At 42.0% G+C, this 26,952-nt stretch overlaps 1 protein-coding gene and 1 pseudogene across 2 annotated transcripts in view; one reads left to right on the forward strand and one right to left on the reverse strand.

Annotated features, from left to right (window-relative positions):
* The window catches only part of CHN2 (chimerin 2), a 304,362-nt gene that overhangs the window by 151,106 nt on the left and 126,304 nt on the right, over positions 1 to 26,952 (reverse strand). The window lies entirely within an intron of this gene.
* Positions 10,130 to 10,875, forward strand: LOC143685195 (ferritin light chain pseudogene; annotated as a pseudogene).

The raw sequence follows: 26,952 nt of genomic DNA on the forward strand, positions 1-26,952 counted from the left end.
GACAGTTCCAGGCAGGAGGGAGGGGCCAGGCACTGCAACACTTGTGGACTCAGCGGCAATTTCTGCAGAGCCCGTACCATGATAGAATCAATTGCTTAACCCTTTTCAGAAAGCCCAGTCAATAAAACAAAAAAGATTTTTAAAGTAATTAACTTGATTGCACCCTCCACTAACCCTTTTAAACAGTATTTACTTAACTTGGCATAATAAACATATAATTTATTTATGAGTTTCCAACAAGAACCTTAGCCCATATATCAAGATTTGAGGACAAGATGCAAAGCAGTAAGTATGCAGTATTAAATCTGGGAAGTCACGCAGTTCAACCAACTGGTCTGCCGAAATAATAGGTCTGACAGCAGAGACACCACGATTCCATTGGGATCACATTATCTCCTTGAACTTACTCCAATGTATGACTTTGAAATTTTCCAGAAAACCTCTTGGCAATCAGAAGTGTTAGACTGAAAGAGGTACAACAAAATGTAGAGGCTGGAATTTTTATTCATCAATCTGGAAAATAGACATTGGGAGAAAATCTGCTTATCTAGTTGAATCAATCTCAAGGCTGACAGCCGAATTTATAATTCTGACGTAGTCATTCGAGTCCGGCTGAGCTTGTAGCCATAAGGATTTGGTAAAACACACTCTAGCTTCAACAGCCATGGTTAAGAATCTTTTTCCCCCAAATTCCAGGAGGCTGAGCTGGAGGGCAACGTAAGAGTTCTCTGGTTCACCACCCTTAGATAAGGAAAGGTTTATTCTCTGGCACACTCCATAGCATCACACGCGCTGGCCTTATACTGCCCTGGTCCTTGTACTCCTGCCACTTCCAACTTTCATACAAAGGAACAGAAGTTTTTCTAAAACTCCATGTATTAAGATGATTGAGTCAACTTAGGAGAAACTTTTCCCTTGAGAAACAAAGATGCTATTTATAAAGGAAAACTAACTCAAGAGTGGCGAACTTCCCCAAATCCTATTAAATTACATTTGTGCAACTTCAATTAAATTCTTTCACAATTAGTGTCTTGCTCTCTGGGGCCTACCCCATCACAGGGCTCAATTAATTGCCTCCAAACGTAGTTTCATATGAATGAATCTGTATGTTCAGACCTTACTCTCCTTAGGAACCCACACCTGGATGACTACCTAGGCACACTTACAAACACAGTGCAGCAGTGGTGCCGTATGTTGTTATTCAGACTTAGTTTGCTGGATAATAGTGGGCCAGGGACCCTTAATGCTTATGTCAGAGTAGGAGAAATGCATCTTCTCACAGTGAGCTTTTAACCTAAATAAGCAATTCATTTTATCCTATATGTGACATAAACCAATTTATAAAGAGCATTCAAATGAAATAAAGCAAATTGTTGAGCTTACAGTAAAATTCTAGAACCATCCAACCAATGCCACCTCACGGTAATGCTAGGCCCTGTGTGTTAAACTGTGGATGGCATCCTCAAAAGTATTTTTATCAAAGACAAAGATTTTTAAAAAACATTAGGCAGACTGTGTAGAAACATAAATCACTGAGCTACCATGTGCTGTATCCTATGATACTACGTTATGAACTCCAGAAAAGCCATGTTCTTTCAATCCAGTCTTGTGGGGACAGACCTATTATTGGGTGGGATCTTTCGATTTGGTTGTTTCCATGGAGATGCGACCCCGCCCATTCAAAGTGGGTCTTAACCCTTCCCTGGGGCCCTTCATGAGAGAGAACTCAGAGTCACAAAGTGGGGAGAGAGATGAAACGAGAGACACAAACATTTGGAGATGCAGAAGGGCGCCCCAGGAGACCAGAAGGGGACCAGCAGATGGCGCTACCTGCCTTCCCACGTGACACAGAAACACTGGTCATAATCGGCTTTTCTTGAATGAAGGTATCCTCTTGTTCATGTCTTAATTTGAACATTTTCACGGCCTTAGAAGTGTGAATTTGTAAACTCATAAATCCCCTGTGTAAAAGCCAATCCATTGCTGGTATATTGCATTCTGGAAGCTTTAGCAAACAAACACACTTATATACCCAAAACTGCAATGTCTTGTTATTTGCGGTGGAACTTATTCTATGAGACAAGCACAGCCCCCTTACCAAGAAGGAGTCAGGAATGTTCAGCACCAAGAATGCAACTTTCCATATATTGAGGGAAGATTCCAAGAAAGAGGAGGATGGTCTCTTTTATGCATGCCTTTAATTAAATATAGTCCAAATGCTTTTATAATGTGACTATGTGATCATGAAAACCTTGTGTTTGATGCTCCTTTTATCTAGGGTACAGGCAGATGAGTAAAAACATGGGTTAAAAATAAACAAATAATAGGGGGGACAAAGTTTAAAATTCATTGGGTAGATGGAAATACTAGTGGTCAATGAGAGGAGGGGTAAGGGGTATGGTATGTATGAGTTTTTTTATTTATTTATTTTTCTTTCTTTTTCTGGAGTGATTCAAATGTTCAAAAAAAATATGGTGATGAATTCACATCTATGTGATGATATTCTGAACCATTAATTGTATACCACATATGGAATGTTTGTATGTTAAGTTTTATCAATAAAAATATTTAGAAATAAATATATAGCCCAGATGCTCCACTTGGGTCTCCTAAGATTTTCCTACCTCAGGTCAGAAGTTTTTATTAGATGGCCTCTCACTGTCTACTTGTTGTTCAGTAACAAATCTACAATTTCATTTCCTCTGAAATACCAGCCCCTAATATATTTTGCCTTTCTTTAAGCATCGCTGCATGCTGCATAAGCAACGTCCCCCTTTTTGATCGCTCGTTGTTGGCACTCTAACGCAGAGGTGATGAAAGCCCCCTGAAGATAACACCTTCTTGTTTAAAAACCTTCGATGTCTTCCCTTGAATGCGCTCGGTATAAAACATACACGTCTTCTGTGGCCTTCGAGGTCCTTCTCTCCTGGTCCATCCCACTTCTTTAATGCTATTGCAGACATTTTTCCATTTTCACTTATTCAGCCCTGCTGGCCTTTTCTCTGCTCCTAGATTCATCCAAACTCTTTCAAGCCCACTGGCCTTTGCCCTTGTGGATCCTCCAAGTAAAATGTCTTCCCCCGGCTCTCCGCACGGCCGACTTGCTCCATCATGTACGATGATGACAAATGTCAGCCTCCCGGGGCTTTCTCTGACAACCATTATGGAAAGTGCCAGTCCCTCTCCCAACACACTGCTTATTTTTCTCCACCATATCACCATCTGAAATTATATGCTGCTCTGTTAGCTTGTTATTACTGGTCTTTGCCCCGCATCCCCCCCGCCCCCGCCACGATTAGCCAAATTCCTTAAAGCAGGAATTGTGCCTCTATTCCTTCTGCATCGCCAGCCCGTACCATGGTGCCTGCCAGGTGTTGAAAATACATGTGCTAAATAAATGAACAAACTCTCAGGATTCCAGTCCTATCTCTGACAATTGCTGGCTGAATCACCTAAGGCAGGTTGCTGACCTGTTCTAAGAGCCTCACAATACTCATCTTTGTAAAACAGAAATGATAAAAGCACCTATTTTTAATGCAGCTCTTTGGGTTATGGTGGGGCATGTGGCAAGTGGTGCATTCTCAAGAACCACTCAGGACTTCTGTTGCATTGTTCTTACAGCACCTGTGCTGGCTCTTCCTGAAGTGGGCTCATGCTCTCCTCTCCCTCGACTGCAGCCAGTGACATCTCTATTCCTGCCCCCAATTTCTGGAGCCTGTAATTAAGTCCTAGTGCTGTTGTCACTGGAGGTTTTTCTTTCCCATAAAAGAACTCAAAGTGAGAGACCATTTGTCATGCTTCAGTGGAAAAACCATAATTACATTGGCCTTAGAGACACTTATCACAACCCACTAAGGCACACTGTTAGAAGGCCTGGGTCAAGTGACAAGGCATAAAATATTTTTAATATGCTGAAACAAATTTTTAGTTGTCTCCAGCACCACCCCATCAACACACACACTAGTTGCCCCAATTACAGATGATTCTTCTCAAATGTCTATTCCACTTTCGAATAGCCTGGCAACCATTTAAAAAAATAAAAAATAAAACCTAGAATGGGTTTTCAAGGTTATTCAGTCCACCTTTCTTATTTGGCAAGTGAAGAAACTGAAATGCAGAATAACTAAGTTGCTCTTCAAGGTTATACAACAAGTTAGAGGAGCAGTGGAATTAAAGCGTGAAGGTCTGCCTTTCAGACCTCTGATATATCCTTCAGCCATACAGTAATTTGCATATATTAAAATCAGGTAAACAAAATTATTACATAGTAGAGTTGTTACTTGAATTCCTGTGGATCTTAAAAGAAAAAATAAAATAGAGAAAAGAAAAAAATTGGTAGTTTGAAAAACTGACGAGTCGAATGGTGGCACAGTATTACATCTATCCCCATGTCCCCATCTAATAATTCAAGACAAGGAGACACAAGACTATGAAAGTCCTGACAACATAAGCCATAATGCTTTTTGAAAATGCACTGTTTTGTTAAACATTTTAGAGAAGTGCGCATAATGCAGGAGGGGAAGTAGAATGAAAGAAACTCCCTAATCTAAGAAAAACAATTATTGAGCCCCGAATAATTATACATTTTTAGAAAGGAACAATATAAGGACCAGAGTGGTTTTGAAAACATATTGTTTAAAAGAATTGACTGATAGATACTTAATCTTTGAAAAGTGTGCAAACCCTTTGACTCATTAATTCTATTCATGGGAATTCACCTAAGGTAATAATAGAACATATAAACAAAGACATATGAATAAGATGTTCATTGCTTCTTTGTTTATATATGGACAAGATGTTCATTGCTTCTTTGTTTATATAGGGAAAACTGGAAGCAATGTAAAAGCCATATAAGAGCAGAGTGTTTAAATAAATTATCACATCCTACAGCCTTGAAAATGATGATCCGGATCAAAACCTCACTGTGTCATTTACTAGCTGTGTAACCTTAAGAAAATTATTTACTCTCTCTTTGCCTTCATTTGTCTGTGTATAAAATGGGAATGAAATAATACCATACTCATAGCATTGTTGTGAGGACTGGATGGGCTACTATGAATAAATTGCTGAGATGTGGGCCTGGCACACAGTAAGCTCTGTATTTTCTGTTATTATCTATCTTTAATGACATGGAAATTTGTTTGTGCTACATTATTAAGGATTAACAACTCAGGTTACAAAATACATTGTTAAATACTAACAAATCGGGTTACAAAACAATTTATTAAATATGAACCCATTTTTGAAAAAGATAAATATTTATATACACAGAAATTATCTAGAAGATTGCAAACTCAATCCTTATAAGTTGCTATACCTGACAGTGAAAATACAGATGATTCCTATTCTCATTTTCCTTACCTGTGCTTTATTATTTTGTCTGAATATTGCTTGCATAAAAATTAAATTAAAATGAATGAGAAATAAATCAGTGGGAGTATTAGGTGTTTTCTTTTCTTTTTTTAGCACACTGACTAAATAAATCACCATCTTGAAAATAAGTAGGTGTAAAAACACCCAACAAAAACAGTTCTTATAATAACATGCAGCCTGAACAGGTTCTGATGGTATCTGTGTAAGAAGAGCTAAGGGTGATGATGAGAACAAAAAGACATGAGTTTCTGTAGCAAAAGGCCATGCCCAGTTCCTATGGTCTTCCTTTCAAAATGCTGTGAAATGCATGTTAAAGGGCAGCTCTAAGCAGGCCAAGAAACAGGCAACTCCTCTCATTACAGAGGTGGTTAAAGGGGGATAAATATATACAGATGCTTAGAAAACTATCAAAACCTTACAAAAATAGGTAAAAAAAAAAGACTGCTTGAATGAAAAAAACCATAGAAGAAGAGGGGGGCTGACAGAGGGAGGAAGGAAGGAAGGGAGGGAAGGGAAGGGAAAACCTCATCAAAGGGGCATAGAGAGCATGGTTAATATAAGAACAATCTTGAGAAACCTTCCTGTGCTAAAGTCACTAAATCCTCAGAAGACAGCTCTGCAGTCAGACCCTCAGAGGGAAGATGAAGAGTTCTGGAATTAGCCTACGGTGTCAGCAACAGGGAAAGCGTGTCAGTGTCTGAGACAAGAGGGTAATATAAAAAGTCTTCTTTCTAGATCAAGATTGTGATGAAAATAATTTAATTCCTCTATGGTTTTTACTAAACTTTAAAGGAATACATGCTTAGTGCTAAAAAACAGAAGAAGTCCAACCATTCAAAAGCGTATGCCTTAGAAAGCTCCTCACCTCAAGAAAAGGGCACAATTCACTGATTTCTGTGAAATCTTCCAGACTTCTCCCTGTTAGTAGCCAGCATAAAGATTTGCAAAGGTATTCTCATATCATATATAATGCACTGCAATTGGCTTTGAACTTATGATACTTTTTTTTTAGGACTCTTTCCACATCAGCATACATACATTTACATTATCTTTTTTTAACTGCTGCTTGCTACTCCATTGCATGATCTACCAAAACCTCATTTAATTCATTTTATAATCATTTTCAGCTGATGTCCGACTATTTTCAATTTTTTTGTTACTATAAACAATGCTGTGATCACATGTTGCATGTGTAGGGTTGATTCTAGAAAGTTGAACAGCTGGATGAGGTATCTCTGTATTTTTTATTTTAATAGCTGTTGTTGAAATGGTCTTCAAAAGAGCAATGCCCAATAATGCTGAGTGAAATATGTCAGATACAAAAAGACAGATATTGTATGATTTCACTAATATGAACTAACTAGAATATGTAAACTGATAGTCATAAAACGTAGAATATAGATTACCTAGAGACTGATAGCAGCTGGAGAATGGGGACTGTTTGCCTAAAATGTACAGAATTTTTAGCGAGGTTAAACGTAAATATTTGGAATGGATAGAGGTGAGGGTTGCTCGTTATTGGGAGTATAAAATAGTGCTGAATTGTAGATGAATTTGGTTGAAAGGGGTTGGTTGGAGTCACGTATGTCACTGATTAACCACACAAATACAAATAAGTTCTTTCATGAACTACTACAAAGGTATATACATTTCTACAAAGAGTTAATAATAGAGTGATATATGGGGGAAGTTATCTATTGCAAGCTACAGACTATTTAACAAAAATATCTTAATATACTTTTATCAATAGTAGCACGTATATCAGACTGATTCTATGGGTCAACAATGGGGTGGGGGGGATAAGGGGTAACAGGCATTTTGGATTTTCTTTTTTTACATCTACCTGTTGTTTTTCTTTTTGGAGCTATGAAAATGGTCTAAATTTGAGGGTGATGACTGCACAGCTAGGTGAGGATACTATGAGACACTGTACTTTAGGTGGATTACATGGTATGTGAATATATCTCAATAACATTTGCAGTTAAAAAACACCCTTCTTGGAACAAGGAATCAAAGGCAAAACACACACAAAAATAACAAGAGCAGTGTTCAGTGGAACTTCCAACTATGTACAAGAACACCTGTTTCCCCACATCCTCATCAATACTATTATCAATACGCATTTCACTTTTTGATGGCTTCAAGATTCAATTAGAAAACACACAGATTAGATGAAATATACACTTGGTTGGTTGCAAATGGAGGCACAGAATGCTCCTGGGAGTGAACCTGTGGAAACACACGGTAAAGTGAAAACATGCTAATCCTGCTTGAGTTGGCAGCGGCGGCAGCTGGAAGATTATATCCCTCTGGGCATTTTTAGCTCCAGAAATATGTTGATTCGTTGGAATCACCTGAGGAGCAAGTGTAAAGGAATTTGGAGACTGATTAATGAAGAAAAATTAAAGAATGCCATCTGCTCCATTTGGGTAAGTGATAACTAAAGAGGAAATACTTGTAAACATCCAGGAGTGCCAGATTCCTTTGCTTGGCTCAGTGGAGTATGACTAGACTAACAGGAAAATCCATGTGGGTGCTTTGGAAAATGAGAGGCATGAAAGAGTTGCCACTGAGAATGATCTACCAAGGAAGTTGGAGATGACCTGACTTTTAGAATATTTCAAGTAAAGCTGCATATAGTGCATCAGGGAGTTCATTTGGGAAACTGAGGGTAGAAAGATTGGGACCCCCATCTCCTCTACCTCTAGAAAAGGTGCCTTGGCTGCCACTTTTGATTGATCAATGCACACATTTGCAAATGGGCTGCAGTGAGCTTTTTCCAGAGAAGCTGGATGAAAACAGATTTCTTAATCAGGCCCGGGACAGCCTCACAATGAAATGACAGTTCAGAATTTGTTGGGTGATTAGCTAAATGGGCCTGGAATGGGGTGGGATCCAAATGAGAGCGAACAACAGTGGCACAGGCAGTACGTTATGTGTGCACACTCTGCAATATGTCCTCAATACACACACCATGCCTGAGCTTTGGTCCTCAGAAATACGTGAGGGACCAGAGCGTGCCGCCTGCAGCTAAGCTTCTTGTCTGGCCATTGCAGCCAAACAGTGTAGACTGGAGCCTGGACGTTACCTGGAGATCCTCCAACCACCACAAAACATTGAGATGGGAAAGCTGTTCGGCTGGTTAAAAGAACCCATAGAAATGCATTCTAATGGTTATTTATCACCTGTACAGGTCCCCTGCATTCCCTTGAGGAATTAGACATTCATGGATTCTTTTTGGAAATTGATGCTTGGGTTTAAAAAAAAAATGACAGTTTGATGTGCTCTCTTTTCTCCTCCAGACTAGGGAATCTCAAGTCAGGAATTTCTGTGACTAATTTACTCCTATTGCAAAGAACAGTTAATAAGACAAGTTCCAGAAACTGCCACTGGACCCTCAGGCTGGGCCCAAAAGAAAAAACTAAGCTGAGATTTTCATAGGCCGATGCAGCCATCAAAGGTCTTAGGCTGAAGACTGTGGTCACTAGAGGGCACTCGGGTCACACAAGCTCTGTCCTGGCTCCCTCTCCTGCACCCAGAGGCACGATGAGATTTTTCCACTCAACGGTATTTACTGAATAGGGACAATGAGCCAGGCCCTGGGCATGCCGCGGTGAGCAAGGCAGGCAGGCTTTGGCAGCAGTGAATGATCTGGCTCCTGCCTGACTCTCCCTGCTCATCTCATTTGTCTCTCCTTTTGCCCACTGTTCTTCAACCACTGGGGCCTTCATTCTAGTCTTTGAGGACATCAAGACTGTTTCAGTCTTCGAGATTCTGCACTGGCTCTTCCCTCCTTTATCCACATGGCCAGCCTCCAGGTTTCAGCTTAAATGTTCTGGCTACCCAGAGAGGCATAATTATCTGTAGAACCCAATTGCTATCTGAAATGTTTTACTGTGTGTTTATATCTGTATTTAATTCCCGTCTCCCTCACATGAGTCAGAAAGCACCGTGAGAGCAGGCACCTCACTTATCTTGTTCTCTGATGTCTGGGTCACCCTCAGCCTATAGGACACATTTTGTGAATTAGGAAAAGGTGCCACGTTCAGGCAGGTGTACATGTTGGCAATCGGACTCCACAGAGGAGTGAAGAAGATGTCTGCTCTGGGAGATACTCCTGGACCCGAGCTCATTGCCTGGAAAGCAGAGCCCAGACTGGGTTTGGGCTCCCACTCATCTCTCGGCTGGGTACATAATGCACAACTGAAATGGCCCTGATCGCTGTAGCACAAAACACAATAAAGGGTGAATGAGGGAAAGACAGACATTGCTCCCACACTCAAAACTTGCATTCTATTGATGGATGCAAACAAGTAAAGATGAAATCATAACACAGCAAAGCAAGAGGATGTGTAGAAGGAGTTTCTATGGCAGAACTCCTCAACCTTTGGAAGTCTGGGTGGGGCCCAGGGCAGCTGGACCCTCCACATGCCTTGGTGTCACCTCTGGCCTTGAACATCAGTGTCTAGAGCTCCTTTAAGAGCAACCATGGCCAAGTAGGGTCTAACAGTAAGGCCGAAGTTTCCCAAAGACAGAGTGGAAGAGAAGCATAAGTGACTTCTTGTGTCATAGCACACTGAACCTGGTCAAAGAGGCACTCTATCGCAGCACGCCTGGTGGTCCCACGGATCTGTCTCTTGCTTCAACAGTGTTTGAACGGAACAGACCCGGGGGGACTCTCCCCCCACCTCTCCGGTCTCGACCACCCTCCAACTGCCTCTCCCGCTGCACCCTCTGGGACCAACTTCTGGCCCCTGCCTCTGGGACCAGCTAACAGGTTTTTTGTGGTTAGCTCCTCATTGTCGACCAACCATGAGCTCCCAGATCCGCCAGAGTTATACCGCCTATGTGGAGGCCTCTGTAAACCGCCTGGTCAACTGGTATCTGCGGGCCTCCTACACCTACCTCTCTCTGGGCTTCTATTTCGACCACGACGATGTGGCCCTGAAGGGCGTGGACCACTTCTTACGCGAGTTGGCTAAGGAAAAGCGCGAGGGGGCCGAGCATCTCTTGAAGATGCAAAACCAGCGTGGCGGCCGCGCGCTTTTCCAGGACATGCAAAAGCCGTCCCAAGATGAGTGGGGCACAACCCTGGATGCCACGGAAGCTGCCCTGGTTCTCGAGAAGAGCCTGAACCAGGCCCTTTTGGAACTGCATGCCCTGGGTTCTGCCAACTCGGACCCTCATCTCTGTGACTTCCTGGAGAACCATTTCCTAGATGAGGAGGTGAAACTCATCAAGAAGATGGGCGACCACCTGACCAACCTCCGCAGGCTGGCCAGCCCGCAGGCCGGGCTGGGCGAGTATCTCTTTGAAAGGCTCACCCTCAAGCATGACCACTAGGAGCCTCCAGAGCCCAGAGGCATTTATGGGGCGCCCCTCTACATTCCCCTGGCATCCAGGCTTCTGCCTGAGCCCCTCCCTCCAGCCAGGAGGTTCTCTTTAACCAGCTGCCCTGCCACCCTCTAACAAGGCTTGAACCAAGTGTGAACAATAAAGCTTTTTGCAGCCAAAAAAAAAAAAAGAGGCACTCTATCACCTAGAAAGCTACTACAGCACCAATGGCAAGAGATGCCACAACCTGCTGTGGACTGATGGGTTTATGGAGCATGGTACCCAGGGTGTGCCCTGTCAGGACCAGAGGCAAGACAAAACAAGGCATGAAGAGGTTTGGCCTTCTGGATGAAACAAAGACTATGGTGGAGGCAGAGGGGGTACAGCGAGTGGAGAGAAGGTTTCACGCTAGGGATTAAGGTAAGTAGAGGCCAGATAATTAAGGATTTGTAAACCATACCAAAGGGTTTATCTATGCTCTAGTGGGAAAGAGAAATGTAAAACAGGATCCAATTTGTATTTTAGAATGATCATTCCAGTTACAGTGTATAAAATGGATTGGAGAAGGAGAAGATGTGAGGAAAGGAAGATCAGAGGTGGGGAGGCCAATCAGGAGGGCAGGTGGTAACCTAGGCAGGTGACACTAATGGTCTGAACTCACATGGCGGCAGGAAGATGCAGTAAGTGGGGTGGATTTGAAAGACATTGAGAAGATAGAATCAACAGGACTTGGGATGAATTGGATATGAGTGGGGAATAAGAGGAAGGAAAATGACTTCTGGAGTAGGCAGAAGAAGATGAATGGTTTTGGGTTTAAGCAACTGGATAGACTGTGCCATCCACAGAAATAGGGCAGACTAGATGAGAGGCAGGCTTGGCAGATGATGACGCACTTTGTTTTCCCCTGTGGGAAGGAGACTTGATTGAACAATCAAGTGAACATATGTAAGAGGCAGTAGGATACATGACTTGGAGTTCAAAAGACAGAACTGGATTGGAGGTATAGAAAAATCTGACATAGAGATGGTGACCATAGCCATTAAGGTAGATGATTTGACCTAGGATGAGTATTCAGAGTAAGGAGAAGGCCTTTGACAGGAACCCTGAGGAGCACCAACATGTAAGGGAAGAGAAGACGAGGTAAACAAGCAGAGGTCAGATAAATAAGAAATGAATCATGAGATGGGGTGACATGAAAAGCAAGGTAGGAGGAATTTAGAAAGGAGGAAGTGGTCAACTATATGAGAAGCGTTCAAGTGAGATGAGTGTGAGAAAGACCCATTGCTTCAGTAACAAGGGTTTTCTATGACACTGCAGCGGGCATGGGTAGAAGCCACAGGTAAGCGAGATCATGTTGAGAAAATAGAACTTGTGAGCGTAAACAATTCTTTCAAGTGGTATGGAAGTGAAGAGTGGCATTAAAAGGGGACAAGGGGTTAAGGGAGATAAAATCCTTAAGAATTCTAATTTGGCCATCATCATTGTCTTTTACCAAACCAGAGAGTCATATCCGTAGTCACCCTCTCTTCCATGGCCCTCTCCTACTTCCTGGTCCTAGGTTTCTACAAAATGTTGATTCCTCCAAGATAAAAGGGTTGCTTTCCTCTTGGATATTTTCTTCCTTTATCACTCATACAGTCGACTAAGTTATTTCCTTAGCTACAACCACACAATCACCACTTCATTTAGTCTAGAGATCTGTCTTTTTGCCCAGAGCGAGTCTCCTTTCCAGCATTTACCTACTTCTTTACAAATTCCTTTCATCACAGGAATGTCCTCCTGGCATTCCTCCAAAAACCCTTCTGGGCATTCATTTATTCATCCAACAAATATTTATCTAAAACTTACAGCCTACTTAGCACAAAATATTGCTAGACACTAGGATTGCTATAAAGGCAAGATGCAAAATTTAACCACAAAGAATCAATTAGAAGATGAAATAAAGACATCTTTTCATTCATTTATTCATTCATTCAGCAAACATCAGGTGACTGCCCGCTCGCCATCAGACCCCTATCCACATGTTCTGTTAACTGTAACAACATACAGAAAGTGGTATGTTCTCTAGCAAGGTTAGACCTAGAAGTACCATTGGACTGGAAAGGAAAGAGAAATTATTTTACTGGATATTATTTCTTGAGTTGTTCCTTTACTCAGCTCTTTCTTGAAGAGGTTGGCTGTTAGATATGAAGACTATTTAGTTGTACCCCAACCAGCTCTCTACCCTGCCATTTAGAATACCCATCTTCTATTTCTGTGTGTCTTGAGTTCACTGTGGGCATTTGTGTCTTTTCAGATATATACAGGCAGTGGCAGTGGTAGACTAAATTCTCATGAAAGCCGCCCACAAATCATGGCCCTGGCAATGTGATTTCTGGAAAGTAAAAAAGGACTTTTTTTGCCACGTTATATTCAGAGTCCAATAGAAAAAGTCTTTAAATGCAGAGATAAAAGAGGAAGCAAGGTCTTCCATCAAAAGTGGAAAGGCATTTTTAAGTACCTAGTATATTGCAGATTTGGGGGTAGGTCCCCTACACACACTATCTCTAATATTGGTAATTTTCCTGAATCATCTCTCCACCTATTCTTCCATCTATTTACTCACCCACACCCTCTCACCCATCCACCCACCCACCCATCCATCCATCCAAACCTGCGTACATATATACACACATCCTTTTAGCAAACACTTATGTGCCAGATATTGTGCTACATGATAAGGGTACAGCCATGAGCAAGACAGAGTCAGCCCCTATTTTCAGCACAGCGGGGAAGGCAAACAAACATTAAATAGCCGATTCCTATACACTATGAAAACTGCTGCATGATAGACAAAAGTTCAGGGTGCTAAGGAAGCATATAGGATGGGTTCTGTGAGGTGGGTATTTTTTCTCCTATGGATGATGACACTGAAGCTCAAAGAGATTAAATCATGTGTCCCACATCACATGGTGATTGGAAAAGTGGGATTCAAATCCAGATCCGTCTTGTTTCAGAGCTAATTGATTTCTGTTCCCTTGGCCCTTAGTCCCAACAGAAGAATCAGCTACAGTCAGATTTTCTGTTCTTTCTGATTTCTGCTTGGCTTCAATGATAAAACCATGGCTTGTCATTGTAGAGAACAGTTACTAGAGAAATAAGAAAATGGATGACAGGATTCCATTTTCTGCCATCTGTTAGGATAACAAAGTGAAGTCTTACTAGCTGAAATCCCTCCCCCCTCCCTTTGTCTCTCCCTGTTCTCCTTACTCAGGCGGCCTCTATGCACCAGATATTATGTGACCCTCTCCCTGAAATTTCATTATTGATAGAAATATCCAGTCCACACCTAGGCTGGCTTGCAACCAGATACCAGCCTGAAAACGAAGGGGCTCCTGGTTTAACAGTCATTCCTCACAACTGGCACAGTTTGTAACAACTGGCAGAATTAACATGACTGCAGTAATTCGTATCAACGTGGATATGCCAGCAGCCACTCATTTTTGCCTGGTCATTGTCATACAGGCTGAAAACAGACACTGCTGCAATGGAACTTGACTCGAAGAGGTTCACTGTGTACACTTCCATACATAAAGGAGAGAATTAGTCTGGTGAAATGAAGAACTTGGGGAATTCTAATGATAGGAGTGGCAGGCAAGGAAACAATACCGTGTTCTGCAACCAGGTTTTGGCTCCACTGACAATCTACTAGCTGAGTTCCCACCAATCCTTCAACCTCAACCCAGATGGGCCTCCGTGTTCTCGTATGTAAAGATAGGCATGGCGCTGCATGACCTTAAGTGCCCTTCTACCGGACAGCTCTGCCACTCCTTTAAATCATCAGCTAAGGAGCAAAGCCAGCCTCCCTTCTCCAGGCCACTCTGATCACAGCTGTTCAATATGCCTGAAGGTTCAGAAGGCGGCATTCTGATCTCAGCAGTTCTGGTGAAGCCATCTTTCCAGCCCAAGAGAACAAATGGACCCTTCACAGGCTAGGGAATTATCTATTTGCCTCATATATTGGTGAGAATAAACTTAAGTGAGTATACATTTATGCCCAAATACATGGGGTTAATGGGGAAGGCTTCCTGACTACTCCTGATCCAGTCTGTCCTGTGAAGTAAACTCAATTAGTGAACTCCTGGTCTCTCTGTGACCCTGTGCCCTGTGGTGTGCCTGTGGAGTGCCTGTTGGGAGATGGACCAATTTGTCTCTTTGCTTTCTGCCCGCGCTCGGGGCACTGCCGCACTGGGGTGGGGGTGGGGGTGGGGGGCTGTCCGGTGGTCTTGCTCTGCAGTGCCTGGAGGACAAGTAAGCCTCCTTAATTCAGGGGTCAGTGCGCGGCAGGCCCAGCTGGCTAACAACCCAGCTGTCTGTCCTTGGAGGGAAAGGTGGCATTTTAACCTATGCCTGCTCTACTATGTTTAACTTCTCTACATTCAGAACAGGGCTGCTAAATATTGGGGGCCCTCTAAACAATCCCAAGCAGAAGGCAGCTTCTATTTTCCCAAGGAGATGATTTCTGCCTCCCCCCAAAAGTGTTTAAATCTATAAGCTTTTAAGAATATGAAATCGAATTATCAATACCTATTGGCAATATTTAATTCATCAATTCAGCTATGTACGCATTTTTTAACATCATGTATAAAATAATGCATGGATTTAGAACTATTGTCTTCTTTATATAATTCATGGAATAAATCTGGTTCAACTCTCTAGGTGTGTCTTTGACACCTTCTCAGTCACCTAAGACACATTCCCAAAGCACATCATGCTTGCTTCTTTCTTGGCCCTTTGAAAGAAAATAATTTAAAAATCCATGACAGTGCTGCCAGCAGACATTTCACCCCAGCCACAGCCTACACCCACCTAACACACACACGCTGGCCCTTCATATGTCCCGGGCACAGTCTCCACACTTAACCACTGGCTGCACTGCTTTAAAAGTGATCTTTAAAAAGTCTACTTGTGGACTACTATCAAGTTGCAAAACGGAATGAGGCATTCATACATGCTGACATGGAAATCTCTCCGAGAAGTTCACTTTCAGAAAGGAAGGAGAGCACAGCGTTTGCAGTACCCAGAGGGCTCTGGAAGAAACACTGCCAGTGGATGAGGTTTCTTTGTCAGGAGCAGAGACCTGGGTGGCTGAGGGCAGGGGAGGACAAGAGGCTTGGTTTTCACTGTATACCCTTTTATATCATTTGAATTTAAAAAATCAATTTAAAAAAAATTCAAAAAAGTGTATGTATGATTACATTTGGCATGTGTAATTGTGACAATAGCTTGGTAAAATTTCTTTGCCTCTTTTGGTTTTTAATGATTTCATTCAGTGGCCTCTACAAGGGGGCAATACTAGATCATTGCTTAAGGTAATTTCAGATTGATGTGGCTTTTCGAAAAAGTAATTGGAAGTTCAAATAAAGTAAGTGAGAGAGAAACCCAATAATGGAAGACACTCTGTATAAAATAAAATTTAAGGTGACACCTTACTTTCTGAAAGATAATTTCAGCATATGTCATCAATACAGATATATTTTAATACCTATCGACAGCCTTTCATCACACTATTTTGTTAGCTGTTTCAAATGCAGTGTAGTGTCTTATCTAATACCCCAAACAAGATTGCAAATTACATATTATTAGTCCCATTGTACAGCTGAATAATTAACTAAATACTTAATTAAAGTAATTAAGGCATAGAAAGTTTGCCCAGGGTCACACATTAAGAAGTAGTAGAGCTGAGTGGTGAAATACAAATTTGTCCAACTCTGAAAAACATGCTTTTTCCTTTATAAAATCTTGCTTTTCATACTGAGTCCTGCTATCTTCTGGAACTTCACATATATAATTACACTGGATCTCAAAACAGCACAATGAGGTTGGTAGTATTATCCCGTTTTATACATGGGGAAACTGAGGCCCAAACAGGACTGTACCTTGCCAAAACAGGCCAACTAGTTTGTACTCCAAAAGAATAAATTATGGCCATACTATGGACAGCCAAATGTCCTCTTGGGAAGGCTGACCCATCATATTTTATCACAAGAACTGCATTTACTCCAAAAGTATTAAACCTGTTTCCTTGGGTCTCTCACAGAGTATGTTGATTTTGCCACCTAACCAGTCTAAATCCTACACATTACAGTAAAACTAGATGGGGCTCAGTAGTGGTCCAGCTGGGGAGTCACTGGCTCTGATGCTTGAAGTTTCTGAAGTGCCCACACCTCTCGCTTTGTTTCCCCACCGCGTTTCAGTGCTCTGTGGTTTCTTATCACTTGCTTTAAAAACAATTGCTTATAGAGAAAATATATCTAAAGACCACAAACATATGCACTAGCAACACCTACGACACATCACCAACTCCACCACAAAACAAAAAGGCATCACAGGAAGGACGTCTGTGTTATACAGAAAGGAAAAACAAGGGTAAAGACTCAACAGTCGAAGCCTTCCCTCATAACCAGCCAAGATGCTAATTTAAAGTGCAACACGAAACTCGACATTCACATGTATTTATCACTTTTATTCTGAATGTATGCAAGAAGGAGAGGGTGAGTGACAACATCATCAGGTCTATAATTAAACAATTAAGAACAAGGCAGACAAGTGGTCTGAATGATTTCTGCAAGAGAAAGTATTTATGTGGCATAACAGAGGGAGAAGAATAGACCCCTTCTCTGTCCCCCCTACTGTCATCTTGGTGTTGCATGTCTTTGTAGGGCTCGGGACAGCTGTACTACGTGCTGGCAGGAGAGCCATAGCCTCTCGCTGTTTGCACAGCAGTGTCTCATCTTTCTGATCACAGTATGTGAGAGTCCCTGCTTCTTCTACCAGAGTCAGAAGCCAAATACTGAAACAAGTCTTTCCTTAATATTATGCTCCTGTCTGATGCTGTTTGTACTTGTAATCTCTGTGCATCAATTTTGGTGGCATTGTCATAGGAGAAATAGCATATTTCCACAACAGTGTCTTCATAAAAGACGGTCTGTTTCCCACTTTGTCCAGTTTACCAACATTTACCAGCCGCTATATTCCTGATTCCACGTTAGGCAGCTAGGTGCGCCAAGGTGAATAAGACAAAGTTCTTTCCCACAAGCAACTCCTACTTCTGGAGGGGATAGAGTTGAGGGAAATCCATGGCAGGGATGAGTGCAAGTGCCTTGGACACGCAGAGACAGGAGCTGGGCCCCTGCCAGGGGTGAATGAGAAGGTGACAAGGAAGGCTTCACAGAGGAGGTAACACTGCGGCTGGGTGCTGAAGAATGAGTAGGAGTTTGCCAGGCTGTGGGTATGCAGAGAGGGAGGAAGGCGGAGGTAAAGGGGAAATATTGAGAAATCTTTTCACATAAAGCATTCTGAGAAGCAAGGAGACTTCTTGATTTACATGTTGAGCATTTCCTATGGAATGTTCTCTCACAAAGGCTAATTACTGCCATTTCCATTTGGAATCTGTTTCTTAACAAAAAAAAACCCATCTTTTCCTGCCTGTAGTGCCTAGCAAATAGAAGAAGGACTAGAAAACTTTGAATTTAAGGGTTGCTTGAGATCTTTCAAGGGACAAGGGGAGGGAGTGTCACAAAGGAAATTCTTCAGGAACAGCCTGCTGTCTAACCTTCTCTTCCAGGCGAATGGCCTAGCAGCTCTGGCTGATCAGGGGAGAGCCCCTGCCACAACTGCTCTGTGTGGAAAGAAAGCGAGATGAGGATCCCTGCAGAAAGCCAGCCCAGTGGAGTTATCGGCGGATCCCAAAGACCTCAGGCCTTTCCTGCAGCTTTACAATCTCCAGCCCTTCCCAAAGCAGAGCCAAAGGCTCACTACACATCAGGTGCTAAATAAATGCCTGTTTGACTGACTGAGTGAACCACTATCAAAGTTGAGGAAAAAAATCAGTTAGGCTCTCCTTAGATATCTCTATCAGCTATGAATGCTAGTTTTTCAGTGTGAGTTACAAGCCAGGCAAAGTGCCTTCACTGTTTACAATGTCAAGACTTGTCACCAGCTGGCTGAACTGATTAAAATGGCACACAACAATCGAGCATACTAGAGGTCCTCCCAGGCCAGGATTTTCAGTGCTTTTCCCAATACAAGCAGACACTAATATAGACTAGGAAATAATGAGGCTAGGAGTTGATCAGAACCCCAAAATTCAAAAAGGAAAAGGCAAAGAAAACAGCCAGAAATGACTGGGTTTGGAAAAAAAATCACAGTGCACTGTCATTTATTTCCAGTACCCGAATCCATTCAAGAAGTCTTCCCGGGGGCTTCCCATGCCCACAGTTTTGTTCCTGCTGTCAGAAATGGGTGTTCCTTTCTGGGCACTAACAGACCTCTTGCACCAAAGCAATAATAATGTGCTTAGAAAAGAGACCCAGCCTTCAGTGGGAACTGCATGCAGACCTCTGGTATACAACCTTTGGCTTTTTAGGAGATATTCTCATATTCAGAATTAATCTGTTACACTGCAAAAGGATTTTCTCTTGGCCCAACCATCATGACAGAGAAGAGGCTCCCTTGTGCCACCCTTGTGAACTCTGCACTAAGTAAGTGACTACCACTGAAATTCATACTTGGAATTTTAGAGGCCTTTACTAAATGCAGCTTTATAGCACCAATATTTTGAGAGCTATTAAACTCAAACTATTCCAAAGATAAAGATTGATTCTGATAACTTATCTCTTACACATAGTAGATGACTCTTTCCAAGTATCAATAATGCCTTAGAAACAACACAAACAATGCGGGCACAGATACACCCAACAGCCTTCCTGTACACACACAGAGGGGTACTTCTGTATTTGACTTCCTCAATCCATTCAAGTCCTTTGACCCTAATCCTTACACTTAAGGGGCAGAAACACGATAAGCATGGAATCTGATGGGCATTTTCTAGAGCCATTTCTTCTCAAATAGAATGACAAGGAGAATGTTGCTAATTTCTCACTGCCATGGCTTTGTGATGTCTATTTGCCCTGGGTCTACCAGCCTTTTCCAAACTCACCTTGAATGATAGTGGTAAGCTTGAATTTATTTATCAAATGGCTTTTTAGATGTATTTTAATCATTTCTTATAGCGGGTAGTCAAATCTACTGATTGTCAGAGGCAGGTAATCTTCGAAATGTCAAGGACTTGCCAGATCCCATAGAACAGTGTGCTTTTAATCATCTAGCCCTTTCTCACTAGCTCTTGCACACTCAATTCTTCCCTGACTCTTATCCATTACCGTTAAAGATTGCTCATACAAAAGACACTCTTTCTGTTAGCTGCTGGCCTGTCTGTGGGTTTGGGGGTGAGGGAGGAACACGCGGTCATCAACTGGAAAACCAGAAAGAAGTTTGAGGTTGGAGAAGAAATCAGCCAGGAAAATGTTAGCGGCAGGAATAGAACATGTTAAATACGAAACTGTGCCATGATTTCATGAATTTAGAGCAGTCTGCCCCTAATTCCCAAGTCTGCTTGTGTCTTTATGTTCATCCACCTGCTCCTAGTTTTTGTCTTAAAAACTGTCCAAATATCACGTAAAGCCAGCTAACCTAAAGGACTCAACACCATCTTTTGATTGCTTTACTGATTCCCTTTTTCTCAAGTCACCCCAGTTTCTTCTCGATCTGCTCTAACCTGCTCGTATCTCTCCCACCCATTGTGTCATCTCTTCTCCAAAGAGTGGCCATTTCCATTTTCTCAGAATAAGATTGGGAAACACTTTTCCATAGTAGCCCTGGTGTTAGGTTATAGAGGCAGTGAGTGGGCTGGGGAAAGGCTGGGTCGGGGCTAGTGGCACAGCCACCCTCCAATGCTCACAGGGGGATGAGAGGGCAGAATGGGTACAGAGAACCAGGATACGTCTCCCCTGGTCCACACTCCCAGGCCCAGACCTATCTGGGCAGGAATTTAGCGCCACATTCTTCTTTAGTTAGTTGCTCTGCTTCTTATTCCCAGCCCCATAGGCTCCAACATCAGAGAGACAATCCAGCCTCTAAGCTTTGAGAACGAAGGGAAGAGCGGATGCTTCTCAGCATATGGCAACTGTGCTCCCTTTGAATAAACATAAATACCCCCGCCCTTTCCTCGTGCACATTCTGACTCCCTGTGAAGAGAGATGGGCACATCCACAAAGGACCCTGAGCCCAGTCGAACCTCCCTCTCTGCAGTTCGTATTAGCACCTAGCAGCTGTGTTTATTGAGTGCTGACTACATTCCAGGATAAGCTCTTGACAATCATCTCTTCATTTCAGTGTCCCATGAACCCCACGGTGTGGGCATGATAATTAGATCTACTTTAAAAATGAGGAGACAGAGTCTCGGATAGAACATTTCCCCAGACAGCCCATCTGAGAAGGGGCTGAGCTGGGTTCAAACTCAGATCTCCTAACCCAGTGCAAGCGTTATTAACCACTACTCTCTGGGGCTGTTTTAAATTTTTGTCCTTTTTATAAAATTAAACTACACTATAATATTAACCATTTTTCTCAGATCAGACAAGCCAACACTTACAACCCCAGTTCTGATTTTACCTCTCTTAGGGGGACATTTTACTTTCCTTCTTTTCACTACTTCTTGCCCTCGTTGCCACTTGGGTAAAAAAAACAACAACACTGTGTTGACACCCCCAGATGTGGAAGGAAAGAATTGAGTGACGGGTGGTCTCTGCTTCTCCCACAGGCTGGAGAGCTGCTCTCTCCTGATGGCATTACTTAGGCTCCCTTGCCTGTGGATGCCAGTTTAGGTTCAGCCGGTGGGAAGCAAGCAGGAAATGAGAGGGCTGGAGGAGAGAGATGCCAGGGTATTTGTTCTTCTCCTCTCTACCTGCTCTCCTCCAGCAGATGAGACCCTCCTTGACGACCACTCTTGGTGGCTCCTCTCCTTGGCTGTAGCTCTCCCCAGGCTCTGGTAACATGATTTTCTTGGTTGCTTCGGGCCAAGGCATGGTAATGGATTTTGATGGTTGGCAACCCTGGGTGCTCCAGAACCCTGTGTTCCCTGACCTACCCATACTTCTGTAAACAGTCCCTTTGTAAACTTCCCTTCAGCGTCCCAGCTGAGCATGCCTCCTGTCCCCTGCCAGAACCCTCAGTCATATCCCAGACCACAGGAAAGCCCCAAGACCCTGAAATAAGTCTTGAACATGACAAAGGCCATTTGTTTTCACAGGGGCTTTTTACTCATTTTTTTGTAAACTGGAGTCAAATACATTGCCCAAAACAAGAGGAGGGGGCTTGGATATCCTTGCACAGTTTCACCAGCTCTGCCTCTGATCCACCCAGCAACACAGAAGGTCAGGCCCACAAGTCAAAATAGCAAATTCACTTTCAATTGCAAAGTCTACATGTTGGTGGGTTAAATTTAGAATATGAATAAACATTCAACCTTGATTCATACTGCATAATTTCACATCTGCTATACCATACTCCACTTCTGAACTGACTCAATGTAAGGAAACTCTCATCTAAGTGCCTGAATTTTCTAAAAATTATGGCAAGAATAATATCATCAACACTTTCCCCCCATTTTAGACTTCTGTGATGAATTCTGAGCATAAGCAAGGCCTCAAAGTTCAGCGGGCTATTTTTCTTTTCTTCATATAATATGCACACCACAAACTTGCAATCTTGGGGTTTCTAAGAATGTAAATGATAAGTCCTAGATACTAAGTTGATTCCTTTGTTTTTCTAAAACACATGCATACACACACAAACGCATATTAACACACACACCATCCAAGAACTTGAGTTTGTGACTTGAAGGTCTATCAATGGCCAAAATTAAATTCTAAAACCAGGCCATCTTCATTAGCCATTTATTAATTATAATAAATATGCACCTATGAGGGGGCACACTCTTGTTTCTCATGTTCTCCAAGTGACAGGTTCTTGGTATGGTAACAGCAATTCACAATTACATTTGCTCAGAAATTATCCCATCTTGCCCTGTATACTGGGATGACACTCATTCAATCTCTTAACACTGGTTCAAACTGGGCTTATTAGGTACAATACCCAGACCACCTTATTTCCCTAGGGCATAGTGCTTTATTCCAAACACTGTGCTGAATGAGTCCAGAGTGATTTTAGAAAAGAGACTAGAAATAGACTAAATTTCAAGATGACTTAGTGATATTGAACTAGGATGAGATGAGCTCACTGTTTTAATAAGAGATGGGTTAGATCACTGAATGTGGTTTAATATAAAATCCTGTTACGACAACATGACAAGTTAACTGGTTTAAGTAGGCACTTTTGAGGAATGAAGAAACATAGAACATGATGCTTTCCTTCAAGAAGTTTATAGTCTGGTCAGGTGAGGTCATAAGAAAAGAATTAGTGGCACATGAAAGTGGACACTGAGAGGTGCTAAACAAGTACAGACAGGGAGAGTTTGGGGACTTCAAAAGAGAAGCCTCACAGGAAACTGCTACCAAATTTCTCAAGTCAATTATTTCTCTTTCTAAAGACAACAGTTCTTATTTCAAAAATTGAGAGGAACCTTTAAATTGCCTAACTCAATCAAAAATCATGTTTTTTTTTGTTTGTAGAGGTTTGCCGGCTAAATACTGCAATATTAAAATGCTTTTGGATCATCAAACAATGACTAAATGCATTTAATTCTTGATAAGATTCTGCAGATTAAGTACACGCTATACATTAATAATTACCGAGCTGGCAGGAAGTATGCACAATACAAGGATAGTTGGCTTTCAGAGAAGTGAGGATGGTGAAATTATATTCTCTTCCCTCACCACTTTTCTATTGATCTTTTTAGAGCAATTTCAAAAATGTTGCAAACAAATAATTTACACCCAGTAAGAAAAGACAGGTCCAGAGAAGACAGGTGATCAGAAAAATGAGAAAATATCTCTGGCCAAACCATTTTCTATTATAAGGTGCATGCCATCCCAACAGCTGACCATTTTTCTTGCCTTATCTGAAGGCTGAATGCCAATGCGGAAGATGAGGAGGAGTTAAACTCTTCTTTTCTGTTGGCTGTCAACCCTCACGATTTGCCAGACAGACTCCTCTATTACCACACTGAAGGGCTTAGGAAATTGCCATTAACCTTGGCGGTTGTTCCAGAAATAGAAGCCATCCTTGGCTTCTGCCAGCACTGAAGTGCAAGGATGGAGTCTCTTTTTCCCTCACAGCCTATCTCTTAGAGTCTAATTCATTTCTACTTATTTGAATTTGAAAAGGAAACACTTCTCAGTCTGCAGCGAATAACCCCAGACAGCTGTAAAGTTAGACCAACTCCTAAAAGGATCCACGTGGCTCTCTTAAGTGCAAAAATTGTTTCCAGGTAATTCATAATTAGTTAATGGTGCCCCCAAATGATTTTAAGCTGTCGTAAGCACCACCATTACTGTCTTTCGAAGAATTTAGAGACCTTGCTTCAGAAATGACAGCAGCTGTGAGCTTTATTGCAAAACTTTTCTTTCCATTAGCAGATGGTGGGATTTCTTTTTTAGTTCCAATTATGAAAACATGTCTCAACGTGTTCGTTCAGGCTACTGTACGCATTCGACCTCCAGCATAAGGCACGGGGCGAAACAGGCCTGTTTATTTGAGACTCAGTTTATAAATCAGTGCGTTGCTTCAGGGTCTGCATGATCCCTATTCTGTTGTTCTTTGCTTTTTCTGTTTTTAATTCGGTAGTAGTATGTGCTAAAATGTCAGGAAATGTTAATAAAAGGGTGGAGGTTTTCCCCTGCTCAGTAAAATATGCTCTGCTATTAAAGATACAATATGTAAAATAAAAACGATGGTTATTTAGTATTTTAAATGTTTTCCTTCATGCCACACTATTGGTATTAAAACTTCGTGTGAACACATTTTTGATTATCTTCAACATTTACATCCTTCTCCCACCCCCACCCCTAGCTCAATTCCCTCCTGGTCAAACTCTCCAAAGAAATGCTTTCCCAGTATCTTTATCTGTGTCTTTTTTTGTCCTCTGCTTCAGATTAAGGAGAGAGAAAAAAGACTTGACACTAGAGTGAAAAGAACTACCCTGTACTCTTGGAAATCTAACCTAAAATGAGTGTGTACATAAGGCAAGCAGTCTTGCCTAAAAAAGGAAGTGTTTGCTTAAACTGAATAAAGAATGACCATGTAAAAACCACTTTTCAGACTTCTGGGGTCCTGAATAGCAAAGGGAGGACCACTGTGACAAAGCTGAGCAGGAATGGAAATGCTGCCTATGAAGAGCTATCGTTACAGATTCGCAGCTTAGAATCTCAAAGAACCAGCAGTATCCATCACAGGCACTAACGTCCTGAGCGCCTACATCTGTGCAAAATTTCTATACAATCCATGTCCGATAATCAGACATTATGCTTTGGAGAGCTTATTTTTTTTTCAGAAGATCCTGATCTCCTAAACATTTCTTCATACCCCCTTTCTTGGGAAGGCTGAATGAAGCACTAAAAAAAGAAAATCCACGTTAAAAAATGAACAGAAAATAAAGAGCAAATACCAAGCTGTTAAATTAAACTTTACAACTCAGGGAAGAAATTTAAAATGTGTCAAGTTGTAGGCGGTATTTAAGACCATAAACTGGTTATTATCCTACAGTATTTATATGGCACTCTGGGCTCCAGACTCACGTCAGCCACTAATTACACATCTCTCTGGCTATCCCAGTGAGGGAGTACGGCGTCATTAACCACATTTTATAGGCGAAGAATCAGGAGTTAAGTGATGGGCCTCAGGTTACAGACTAAACAGAAGGGAGAAAGAAGGAATCTGATACTTACTGTCTCTTGGTCCAAGCAAACATTTTGTCCAGCCTTGTCTTAAAAATATCAAAGAGCTAAATAGCGGTGTAGATTTAGAACTTACGTTTCAACGGTGAGAAAATCAGAAGTGTCACCACTACTCAGAGTCAAAATTTGAGACACTGAAGTTGGTCCACAGAAGTGGTTCTGAGACCTACCTGTGGGTGAGAATCCCCTGGAGGGCTTGTTAAAACAAAAAGCTCCTGCACCACCGCTCCTCATTCAGGAGAGCTGGGGGGAAACCTGGGGGGGGGGGTTTGCACCTTTGACAGGTTCTCAGGTGAGGGTGATGCTGGGTGCTCTGGGGGACTCACTTTACCACACATCAAAGACCTTTCTCACACACCTTGGAATCATACCTCTCTCTCTCCAGGTATTATCTTTGAATCGGCACTCTGCTTCCTGTTTTTTTCCTTGGCCTTGTTTTCCAGCTTTCTATTCCCCGGACCTCAATCAGTCAGTATGCCCATCACAGAGAAACAACAGGCCTTATAACAAAGACATTAAGAGCCTTGGTTCTGAAATCAGATTGCCTCCATTCAACACAAGTCTTATCATCCCCATTGCTTCCTCTGTAAAATGGGGATAAAAATATACAGATAGCTTTCATTTAAGGGTGAAGCGAGGTAATCCACATAAAGCATAGGTATTGAATAAGAACTCATAAATAATTATCATTACTATCATTACTACATATATATCAAACAAGCATTTGTTGAATGCTTACTCTACTTTAGTCTTTATGAAAGGAAATGGAGATATAATGACGGGTCATGATTCCTTCTCTCAAGAAGCTTTATATTTAATTTTTGAGTGAGTTGGGGGCTTCAAAATCATCTATTCTATTACATGATATGGACATTTACTAAGATACAGTCAAAAACCAAAACAAAAACAACACAAATCAAAGTTCGGTGAATAACAGCTTATGTGGAAGACCAACAGGTAAATGCCAAGTTGCTCTGGTTGAAAAGGAAGAAGGCAGGACAGGAAGTTCTTCTCATTTTCCATTTTTCCATCCTCCTTCATACCCCTATCCTGCTTTTCCCCAGCCTCTGGGAGCCTTTCTCGTTTAGAGAACTGCACAATTAGTCAGGGCTCTTTCTTTAAAAACTAGGAAACTAAGACCCAAAGAGGTAAGGTAACTTGCTTATAGGACACAGAACCACCTATACGGGTAAAGACGAGAGTGGATTAGGAGAAAGCGTCACAGAATCACATGTCAGGAACAACTCTACAGATGATCTAAAGTTGATCCAGCTTTCTCATTTTATAGATAAGGAAACAGAGGCCCAGGGAGACTATGTGATTGTTCAAAGTCTCAGAGCCTGTTAAGAAGCAGATTTTGTGATTATGGCTCAGGTTTCCTAACTTCGAATCCAAGTTTCTTTCTGTTATACTTCTTTTCCCTTTAGTCCCTGCAAACAATACTCCAGGAATCAGTCATCCCCAGAAACAAAGCAGGCTTTGACTCCTCTCAGTGGCACCAGGTACAGTG

The sequence above is a fragment of the Tamandua tetradactyla genome, chromosome 1 (genome assembly GCF_023851605.1).
Source record: "Tamandua tetradactyla isolate mTamTet1 chromosome 1, mTamTet1.pri, whole genome shotgun sequence".
Classification (NCBI taxonomy): domain Eukaryota; kingdom Metazoa; phylum Chordata; class Mammalia; order Pilosa; family Myrmecophagidae; genus Tamandua; species Tamandua tetradactyla.